This window comes from Wyeomyia smithii, chromosome 1, assembly GCF_029784165.1.
Source record: "Wyeomyia smithii strain HCP4-BCI-WySm-NY-G18 chromosome 1, ASM2978416v1, whole genome shotgun sequence".
Lineage (NCBI taxonomy): Eukaryota > Metazoa > Arthropoda > Insecta > Diptera > Culicidae > Wyeomyia > Wyeomyia smithii.
Genome location: NC_073694.1, coordinates 118,218,040 through 118,229,995, shown reverse-complemented (window position 1 = coordinate 118,229,995; position 11,956 = coordinate 118,218,040).

The following is an 11,956-nucleotide window of genomic DNA, read 5'->3' as shown; positions in this document are numbered from 1 at the left end:
CGCCAACCGGTTCAAGGTCCACCGCGGAAAAGGCACAGGTGGAGGCTACGGGCAATCCTTGGACTACCGTAGAGGGTAGGAAGCGTCGGGAAGGTGCGACGCGTCATGATGGCGGAGCAGCCAGAGGACCAAAAAAGGTCAAAAAGGCGCGGAGTAGGGGTGATGCCCTCATACTCAAGACGGATGGGTCGAAGTACTCAGAAGTCTTGAAGAAGATGAGGGGGGAAACCCAGCTCAAGGATCTGGGGGCGGATGTGCGGAGTATCCGCCGATCTCGCACTGGCGAGATGATACTTGAGCTCCGGAAGGACGCCAAGAACAAGGGGGCTACCTACAAAACGGTAGCCGAAAAGGTCCTAGGGAAGGAGGTGCAAGTGCGGGCACTCACCTCAGAAGTGACTCTCCAGCTTAAAAACCTGGACGAAATCACTGAGGGGTGCGACATTGCACAAGCCCTTAAAGCGAAGTGCGGGGTGGAGGTGGCTAAGGAGTCAATCCGCCTCCGCAAAGGTCCGGCGGGGACCCAGGTAGCTACCTTCCGACTACCGTCGGCGGACGCTAACCTGGCCCTGAAAGAGGGCAAGTTGAAGGTCGGCTGGTCGGTATGTCCTCTGGGCATACTACAGCAACCAGACATTTGCTTCCGGTGCTTCGAGGGCGGACATAAGTCCTGGACCTGCAAGGGGCCCGATAGGAGCCAGCTGTGCAGGCGATGTGGAGGTGCAGGCCATAAGGCAAAGGACTGTGGGGAGTCTCCCAAGTGCATGGTATGTTCCGGGAAACGGGACGCCAAACACTTTATGGGAGGCCCCAGGTGCCCAGCCGGTAAGCCGGCTGCGAAACCACGGGCGTAAGGGTGACGCAACTGAACCTGAACCATTGCTTCGCGGCTCAGCAGCTGCTACACCAAGCAGCCACTGAGTCGTTGTCGGACATCGCCGTCATATCGGACCCCTACTGCATCCCTCCCGGAAACGGTAACTGGGTTGCGGATAAGTCCAGATTGGCGGCCATATGTACGACGAGCAAGTTCCCGGTTCAGGAGGTTGTCCCAACCTCAGAAGAAGGGTACGTAGTTGCTAAGGTGAACGGAGTGTTCTACTGCAGTTGCTATGCTCCGCCACGTTGGTCTACCGAAAGGTTCATCCAGATGGTCGACCTCCTATCCATGGAGCTAACGGGCCTAACGCCGTTGGTGGTGGCGGGCGACTTCAACGCTTGGGCTGTTGAGTGGGGAAGTTGCTTCACGAACCAGAGGGGCCAGATCCTGTTGGAGGCTTTTGCAAAGCTCAACCTAGATCTGGCCAACGTTGGGAACAAAAGTACATTTAGCAGAAATGGTGCGGAGTCGATCATCGACGTGACGTTCTCCAGCCCAGGACTGATCAAGAACTGGAGGGTAGACGATGGCTACACTAATAGCGACCACCAGGCGGTCTGTTTTAGTGTAGACAACAACGAGAGGGGGCAAGCGACGGGTAGAGCCAACACTCCGACCGTTCGCGGGTGGAAGACATCGCACTTTGATGCCGAGGTATTCGAAGAGGCAATGAGAAGGGAGCGCGAGGGGGGCAGTTGGCTTCGCCCGACTGCTGACCAACTAGTTGCTATGCTATCGCGGGCGTGCGACGCCACCATGCCTAGGACTCGCCAACCTAGGAATGGAAAGCCACCGGTTTACTGGTGGACGGACGCGATAGCCGACCTTCGCAGTGCGTGCCTCCGTGCAAGACGGAGGATGCAGCGTGCGCGAAACGAAGAAGAGAGGACAGAGCGCCGCGCAGCATTCAGTTCGGCAAGATCGATGCTAAAGAGTGCGATAAAGGCCAGCAAGAGGGCCTGCTTCGATAGGCTATGTGCGAGTGCCAATACAAATCCGTGGGGTGACGCCTACCGGATCGTAATGGCCAAGACTAAAGGCGCGCTGGCGCCTGCAGAGCGATCACCAGCGATGCTGGAGCGTATCATCGAGGGACTCTTTCCACGCCACGAGCCAAGTCCTTGGCCTCCGGCGGTCGAGTCTCACGTCCGACGTTCCAGTATCTCAGACATAGACCAGAGATGGTCGGCCAACCTGCCGAGCATCCAATCCGTGAGCGACGACAGCCGTGTCGAGGCAGGGGAGGAGGCAAGGGTTACGAATGAGGAACTCATCGTGATCGCCAAATCCCTAAAGGCGAGCAAGGCACCGGGACCGGATGGTATCCCTAACCTGGCGATCAGGCTGGCGATAAAAACGGCCCCCGGGCTGTTCAGGGCAGTCATGCAGAGGTGCCTGGATGACTGTCTCTTTCCGGACAGGTGGAAGCGGCAGAGACTGGTCTTAATGCCGAAGGCTGGGAAACCGCCAGGGGACCCATCGGCATATAGGCCTATCTGCCTGCTGGACACCGCGGGCAAGGTGCTTGGGAGGATCATCCTCAACAGACTGGTGAGGTACACGGAGGGTGTACACGGTCTGGCAAGTAACCAGTTCGGCTTCCGGAAGGGCAGGTCCACGCTGGACGCAATCTCTTCCGTCATCAAGACGGCGGAGGTAGCAATCCAGCGCAAGAGAAGGGGAATACGCTACTGCGCAATCGTCACGCTCGACGTGAAGAATGCGTTCAATAGTGCCAGTTGGGACTCCATAGCGCTCGCGCTCAGGAGCATCCATGTACCGGTGTCGCTGTACAAGATTCTGGAAAATTATTTCCAGAATCGAGTACTTGTTTACGACACAGAGGAGGGTCAGAAGTGCGTCCCAATTACCGCAGGAGTTCCGCAAGGTTCTATCCTGGGCCCGGTGTTGTGGAATGTCATGTATGACGGAGTGTTAAAACTCAAGTTCCCTGTAGGGGTTGTGATCGTCGGCTTTGCAGACGACATAACGCTGGAGGTTTACGGCGAGTCTATCGAGGAGGTCGAGTTGACGGCCGCGCACTGTATACGCAAGGTCGAGGACTGGATGCGCTCCAGGAAACTGGAGCTCGCGCATCATAAGACGGAGGTCATGGTTGTGAACAACCGTAAATCGGAGCAACAGGCGGTGGTCAGAGTCGGAGACTGCACCATCACCTCGAAGCGATCCCTGAAGCTCTTGGGGGTTATGGTGGACGACAAGCTCACGTTCGGGAGTCACGTCGACTATGCCTGTAAGAGGGCCTCATCGGCTATTGCAGCACTATCTCGTATGATGTCCAATAGCTCAGCGGTTTATGGCAGCAAGCGAAGACTTCTTGCCAACGTGGTTTCGTCCATACTTAGGTATGGTGGGCCAGTGTGGTCCAGAGCGCTAGGTACTAACAGTTACCGTGGCAAACTGGAAAGTACCTACAGGCTCATGTGCCTGAGAGTTGCGAGTGCGTATCGTACGGTGTCATACGATGCAATATGTGTCTTGTCCGGCATGATGCCTATCAGCATCGCCATCAAGGAGGACAGAGAGTGTTTCGACCAACGTGACACAAGGGGCATACGAGGTACCAGAAGGTCATTCTCGATGCTCCGTTGGCAGAGGGAATGGTCTAATTCCACAAAGGGCAGATGGACGCACCGACTCATACCGGAGATATCCGGCTGGGTCGGGAGACGACATGGCGAAGTGAACTTCCACCTGACACAAATCCTGTCAGGCCATGGTTGTTTCAGGCAATATCTGCACAGGTTCGGACACGCGGTGACCCCCATGTGCCCCGAGTGCGTGGAGGAGGAGGAGACTGCTGAGCACGTCTTCTTCGTATGCCCCCGTTTCGTAAGAGCGAGGAGCAACATGATGGCTGTGAGCGGGCCTGGCACTACTCCGGACAATCTAGTCCGGAGGATGTGCGACGACCCGGACATCTGGAACGCGGTCTGTGCGGCCGCCTCTCAGATTGTTCTGGAGCTGCAACGTGTGTGGCGGGTCAACCACCAACTCGCCAGTGGTAGCTAATTACCAGTCTCCAGGTAGTTAGCTAGGAGGTTATAAGAGTAAAGAGGGTGCATCACGCACAAAAGCCACTTCCCGACGTAATACTTAACCGTCGTTCCGGGAAGACCAGGGCTGGAGACTGGAGGGGTTTTAGTGGGTCGGGACAGGGATAAGTAGGTGTCTGGGGGAGTGTAACTACCCCAGCATCTCTCCCCTAGTCTCATCCCCACACCCTGAGTTCTCTTCTCAGGTGTCTGTTTGCAGATTTCCCCGCCACCTTTAAAAAAAAAAAAAAATAAAAAAAAAAAAAAAAAAAAGACTACCCTTGCTTGGAGGTTGCGGTGGTTGATTTCCGACGTGCGTGTTTATGCGTGTTCAGCGTGTATATGCGCACGTCGTTGAATCGTGTGCGCCTGCGTGCGTAGATAGCTACATCTATGTACTTGAAACACGTTACAGCACGACGGAGTGTGAAGGCATTATGTGCCGTTACATGAGTGTGGTGTGGTCGGCAAAAGACGCCTGCTGTGCAGCATCGGAAGTTAGGTGTCATACAAATGTATGGAATCGATGAATGCGAATGAACTTAGAGAAGCGGTAAGGCAGAACTTGTAACTGGATAGCGCCCTGTTGTGTGAGTACGCTACCCGAGGCATATACTATCATCCAACCTCTTCCTACAAGGTTTGGTAGGTTAGCTTGGCATGCATAGCTAGAAAATTTTCTGGGGGTCCGAATTAGGATACTCTCCCCTATTTTTATTATCATTATTATTATTATCATTATTATTATTATCATTATTATTATTATCATCATTATTATTATCATTATTATTATTATTATTGGGTTCAATGATGGCAATTTCGGTCACGGGTTTCTTTAAAACACGTTTTATTATGTCAAAGCCAACGTTTCAAGGATATTTTTCCTCGTCCTCAGGGCAACTACGATTAACAGTTTACAATTTACATAAATTAGTCACACGAATTAAATTATTTCATACACAACTTACAAACAAAACAAACAAGTTCTCGTCAAAATATGGTGCATTGGTGTAAAATTGCTTTAGGTTAACTGCACTACACTATGGATATGAAATATACAAAATATTAATTGGTTTGTGACTTTTCAAAATTTAAAAAAACGCAAACGGATGAGCTACACTTACACAGTATCTTCCAACACACATCACACACGATTAAAGCCGTCGGGAAATGTTGCGTCAAAACGGGGAGAAATAATGTTGCAAGACAGAGATAGAGAGTGCTAGAGACTGTAGTAGTCTGCATCAACATGTGAGAGATCGCAGCGTGCCGGAGTAAGCGATGCTTAAGTTGTTCGTGTCCGTTCTATAATTTATTGCGGATCTGTCACATGCGATGTAACACATTTCTAACACCTGTAATGCTTGAATCCTGTCATCCGAAGTTAAAATTCTAGTGTTGGCTATATTGAAACTGTGATTCTCTTCTATCGCATGCTTCATCAACGCCGTCTTTTTAAACTCATCTTCCCTTCCCTCCCTCTCAGTGCTAGAATCTCTATACTGTTCGTAGCGTTTCATGAGAGAGCGGTGCGCGGCAAGACAGTTCTTCAGTTGCTTTGTAGTCATACCAATGTATGAGCTATCGCAGTCTGCACACGGGATACGGTATATAACGTTTCTTTTTGAAAGATGCGAAGAAGAGTCTTTGAGTTTCGTGAAAAGTAGTCTGTTGGTTTTGACGCATTTGAAACTCAGACTGATATTTTCATGGTTCTTTTTAATGCTGCGTGCAAGTGCGGGTGTGAGGCCGTCAACATGGTGCAAAGATCGATATACTTTTGGTTCCGAGTTTACTTCCTCAACAACGTTATTCGTGCTTTGGTTGATAAATCTGTTGATTAACCGATTTATCAGTGAGCTCGGATAGTTGTTGGTAAGCAAGTGCTCGCGTACTATCTGCTTATTTTCCGTGAGCGATTTGTTCGTCGATAATCGAAACACTCTCCCAATAAAACCGGTTGCCGTATTCAATTTCTGTGCCAGCGGGTGCATCGAGAGAAAATTAAGAATTCTCCCGGAAGCGACAGGTTTCTTATACCACTCGGTCACGATTTTTTGTTCGTTGGTTCTAATAAGAACCATATCTAAATACGGTAAACGGTTGTTATTTTCTACCTCATATGTGAATTGAATATGTGAGTCGAACCCGTTGAGAGCGTTCCTCACATATTCAATCTTGTCAGCTGGGAGAGCGGTGAACAAATCGTCGACGTAACCGGTTTTATTGGGAGAGTGTTTCGATTATCGACGAACAAATCGCTCACGGAAAATAAGCAGATAGTACGCGAGCACTTGCTTACCAACAACTATCCGAGCTCACTGATAAATCGGTTAATCAACAGATTTATCAACCAAAGCACGAATAACGTTGTTGAAGAAGTAAACTCGGAACCAAAAGTATATCGATCTTTGCACCATGTTGACGGCCTCACACCCGCACTTGCACGCAGCATTAAAAAGAACCATGAAAATATCAGTCTGAGTTTCAAATGCGTCAAAACCAACAGACTACTTTTCACGAAACTCAAAGACTCTTCTTCGCATCTTTCAAAAAGAAACGTTATATACCGTATCCCGTGTGCAGACTGCGATAGCTCATACATTGGTATGACTACACAGCAACTGAAGAACCGTCTTGCCGCGCACCGCTCTCTCATGAAACGCTATGAACAGTATAGAGATTCTAGCACTGAGAGGGAGGGAAGGGAAGATGAGTTTAAAAAGACGGCGTTGATGAAGCATGCGATAGAAGAGAATCACAGTTTCAATATAGCCAACACTAGAATTTTAACTTCGGATGACAGGATTCAAGCATTACAGGTGTTAGAAATGTGTTACATCGCATGTGACAGATCCGCAATAAATTATAGAACGGACACGAACAACTTAAGCATCGCTTACTCCGGCACGCTGCGATCTCTCACATGTTGATGCAGACTACTACAGTCTCTAGCACTCTCTATCTCTGTCTTGCAACATTATTTCTCCCCGTTTTGACGCAACATTTCCCGACGGCTTTAATCGTGTGTGATGTGTGTTGGAAGATACTGTGTAAGTGTAGCTCATCCGTTTGCGTTTTTTTAAATTTTGAAAAGTCACAAACCAATTAATATTTTGTATATTTTATATCCATAGTGTAGTGCAGTTAACCTAAAGCAATTTTACACCAATGCACCATATTTTGACGAGAACTTGTTTGTTTTGTTTGTAAGTTGTGTATGTAATAACTTAATTCGTGTGACTAATTTATGTAAATTGTAAACTGTTAATCGTAGTTGCCCTGAGGACGAGGAAATATATCCTTGAAACGTTGGCTTTGACATAATAAAACGTGTTTTAAAGAAACCCGTGACCGAAATTGCCATCATTGAACCCATTAACTATTTATTGGTCAAACACCGCTTAACATAAAACAGCAATGGCGTCGAACGTAAACCTTACCACTTCGTTCTACAACAGTTTACCACCATCACACCGAAAACTGTACAAAAGCTACGCCCAGACGGTTAACAAGCTGAGCGCCCAATGCATAAGGAAAGATTTTCTCCGACGATGTAAAAAGTTTGGCTTACACCCCACACACATACAAAACACCTTCCGCTGCATAAACGGATTATTGGAGGATGCCAGTCCATACAGAGGGAAGCTGGAGAAGGCGATGGACCGTTTCAAACGCACGATCCTGAACGTCGAAATCAGCGATAGTTTTCACAAAATCAAAACGCTAGAGAAAACGAAAGCTACCCTCACGAGCAAAATCACGCAAGTATCCCCCTCTAACACATACACACATTTCTTCGAGCGCCAGGAAACATTCTTTCAAAGAAAATGTCGATCGTTGCAGATTACGACAAGCCGCAAATTTCAACGTCTCTACAAAAGAGTTGAAATTGAAAAAGCAAACAAACTCAAAGTGAACGATTCTTGGGTTAAAAACATCACAGATGTTGTTATTCCCCAAGAAACGATGGTTCTTTTGGGCAATGGTCCCAAGTTCGCCTTGCCGTTGGAAAATAATCAAGAAATTCCATATTTCAAGATTATCGCGGACTTGGAATCAATTCTACAAAAAAGAAAGAGATGAGAGTTTGCAAATGGTTTGTCGCAATCAGTACATCAACATAATTCAAAATCATATGAACAGGCTAACGAACGGTGGTCATACATCACCACCAGACACTATCAATCGTTTTTTGATCGAAGCATTTCATGTCAGCAAAAAGTTCATCCGAGAAAATCCAGACTTATGTGTTGTAACCGCCGATAATAAACGGGTAATAAAACAGTTATGATGAAGAGAGAAGATTATGAGTCAAAAATGAGAGCCCTTATTGACGACATCGACACATACGAAAGGATCGACGCGGATTGGACAAGCAAAATTCAAACGAAAAACAACACGCTGGTGAAATCACTATTCGACCAAAAAATGATTGATCAACCCACCAAGAATGGGCTAACTACATACAACGCGACTTGCCCTAAAATTTATGGACTACCTAAGATGCATAAAGACGGCAATCCACTGAGGGTCATACTGTCATGCATAAACTGCCCAACATATGATCTCTCAAAATACCTTGCTAGCATTCTGCATCATTCGATAGACCACGAGAAATATAACGTACGCAACTCATATGAGTTCTGTACGTTTATTAACAACGTCACACTTCCCCCCAACTATGTATTGGTATCGTTTGATGTGGTAAGCCTGTTCACTTGCATACCGAGAGACTTGGTGGTACAAGCGGTGAGAAATAACTGGAACTTGATCGAGAAAAATACGACGATCAAAGATCAAAATGTTTTTATCAAGCTCATTGAGTTTAACATCTCGTCCAGTTATTTCACCATCCGTGGGGCCTTTTTTTTTTTTTTTTTTTTTTTTTTAAAGGTGGCGGGGAAATCTGCAAACAGACACCTGAGAAGAGAACTCAGGGTGTGGGGATGAGACTAGGGGAGAGATGCTGGGGTAGTTACACTCCCCCAGACACCTACTTATCCCTGTCCCGACCCACTAAAACCCCTCCAGTCTCCAGCCCTGGTCTTCCCGGAACGACGGTTAAGTATTACGTCGGGAAGTGGCTTTTGTGCGTGATGCACCCTCTTTACTCTTATAACCTCCTAGCTAACTACCTGGAGACTGGTAATTAGCTACCACTGGCGTGTTGGTGGTTGACCCGCCACACACGTTGCAGCTCCAGAACAATCTGAGAGGCGGCCGCACAGACCGCGTTCCAGATGTCCGGGTCGTCGCACATCCTCCGGACTAGATTGTCCGGAGTAGTGCCAGGCCCGCTCACAGCCATCATGTTGCTCCTCGCTCTTACGAAACGGGGGCATACGAAGAAGACGTGCTCAGCAGTCTCCTCCTCCTCCACGCACTCGGGACACATGGGGGACACCGCGTGTCCGAACCTGTGCAGATATTGCCTGAAACAACCATGGCCTGACAGGATTTGTGTCAGGTGGAAGTTCACTTCGCCATGTCGTCTCCCGACCCAGCCGGATATCTCCGGTATGAGTCGGTGCGTCCATCTGCCCTTTGTGGAATTAGACCATTCCCTCTGCCAACGGAGCATCGAGAATGACCTTCTGGTACCTCGTATGCCCCTTGTGTCACGTTGGTCGAAACACTCTCTGTCCTCCTTGATGGCGATGCTGATAGGCATCATGCCGGACAAGACACATATTGCATCGTATGACACCGTACGATACGCACTCGCAACTCTCAGGCACATGAGCCTGTAGGTACTTTCCAGTTTGCCACGGTAACTGTTAGTACCTAGCGCTCTGGACCACACTGGCCCACCATACCTAAGTATGGACGAAACCACGCTGGCAAGAAGTCTTCGCTTGCTGCCATAAACCGCTGAGCTATTGGACATCATACGAGATAGTGCTGCAATAGCCGATGAGGCCCTCTTACAGGCATAGTCGACGTGACTCCCGAACGTGAGCTTGTCGTCCACCATAACCCCCAAGAGCTTCAGGGATCGCTTCGAGGTGATGGTGCAGTCTCCGACTCTGACCACCGCCTGTTGCTCCGATTTACGGTTGTTCACAACCATGACCTCCGTCTTATGATGCGCGAGCTCCAGTTTCCTGGAGCGCATCCAGTCCTCGACCTTGCGTATACAGTGCGCGGCCGTCAACTCGACCTCCTCGATAGACTCGCCGTAAACCTCCAGCGTTATGTCGTCTGCAAAGCCGACGATCACAACCCCTACAGGGAACTTGAGTTTTAACACTCCGTCATACATGACATTCCACAACACCGGGCCCAGGATAGAACCTTGCGGAACTCCTGCGGTAATTGGGACGCACTTCTGACCCTCCTCTGTGTCGTAAACAAGTACTCGATTCTGGAAATAATTTTCCAGAATCTTGTACAGCGACACCGGTACATGGATGCTCCTGAGCGCGAGCGCTATGGAGTCCCAACTGGCACTATTGAACGCATTCTTCACGTCGAGCGTGACGATTGCGCAGTAGTGTATTCCCCTTCTCTTGCGCTGGATTGCTACCTCAGCCGTCTTGATGACGGAAGAGATTGCGTCCAGCGTGGACCTGCCCTTCCGGAAGCCGAACTGGTTACTTGCCAGACCGTGTAAACCCTCCGTGTACCTCACCAGTCTGTTGAGGATGATCCTCTCAAGCACCTTGCCCGCGGTGTCCAGCAGGCAGATAGGCCTATATGCCGATGGGTCCCCTGGCGGTTTCCCAGCCTTCGGCAATAAGACCAGTCTCTGCCGCTTCCACCTGTCCGGAAAGAGACAGTCATCCAGGCACCTCTGCATGACTGCCCTGAACAGCCCGGGGCCGTTTTTATCGCCAGCCTGATCGCCAGGTTAGGGATACCATCCGGTCCCGGTGCCTTGCTCACCTTTAGGGATTTGGCGATCACGATGAGTTCCTCATTCGTAACCCTTGCCTCCTCCCCTGCCTCGACACGGCTGTCGTCTCTCACGGATTGGATGCTCGGCAGGTTGGCCGACCATCTCTGGTCTATGTCTGAGATACTGGAACGTCGGACGTGAGACTCGACCGCCGGAGGCCAAGGACTTGGCTCGTGGCGTGGAAAGAGTCCCTCGATGATACGCTCCAGCATCGCTGGTGATCGCTCTGCAGGCGCCAGCGCGCCTTTAGTCTTGGCCATTACGATCCTGTAGGCGTCACCCCACGGATTTGTATTGGCACTCGCACATAGCCTATCGAAGCAGGCCCTCTTGCTGGCCTTTATCGCACTCTTTAGCATCGATCTTGCCGAACTGAATGCTGCGCGGCGCTCTGTCCTCTCTTCTTCGTTTCGCGCACGCTGCATCCTCCGTCTTGCACGGAGGCACGCACTGCGAAGGTTTTTTTTTTTTTTTTTTTTTTTTTTATAGCATAGCAACTAGTTGGTCAGCAGTCGGGCGAAGCTAACTGCCCCCCTCGCGCTCCCTTCTCATTGCCTCTTCGAATACCTCGGCATCAAAGTGCGATGTCTTCCACCCGCGAACGGTCGGAGTGTTGGCTCTACCCGTCGCTTGCCCCCTCTCGTTGTTGTCTACACTAAAACAGACCGCCTGGTGGTCGCTATTAGTGTAGCCATCGTCTACCCTCCAGTTCTTGATCAGTCCTGGGCTGGAGAACGTCACGTCGATGATCGACTCCGCACCATTTCTGCTAAATGTACTTTTGTTCCCAACGTTGGCCAGATCTAGGTTGAGCTTTGCAAAAGCCTCCAACAGGATCTGGCCCCTCTGGTTCGTGAAGCAACTTCCCCACTCAACAGCCCAAGCGTTGAAGTCGCCCGCCACCACCAACGGCGTTAGGCCCGTTAGCTCCATGGATAGGAGGTCGACCATCTGGATGAACCTTTCGGTAGACCAACGTGGCGGAGCATAGCAACTGCAGTAGAACACTCCGTTCACCTTAGCAACTACGTACCCTTCTTCTGAGGTTGAGACAACCTCCTGAACCGGGAACTTGCTCGTCGTACATATGGCCGCCAATCTGGACTTATCCGCAACCCA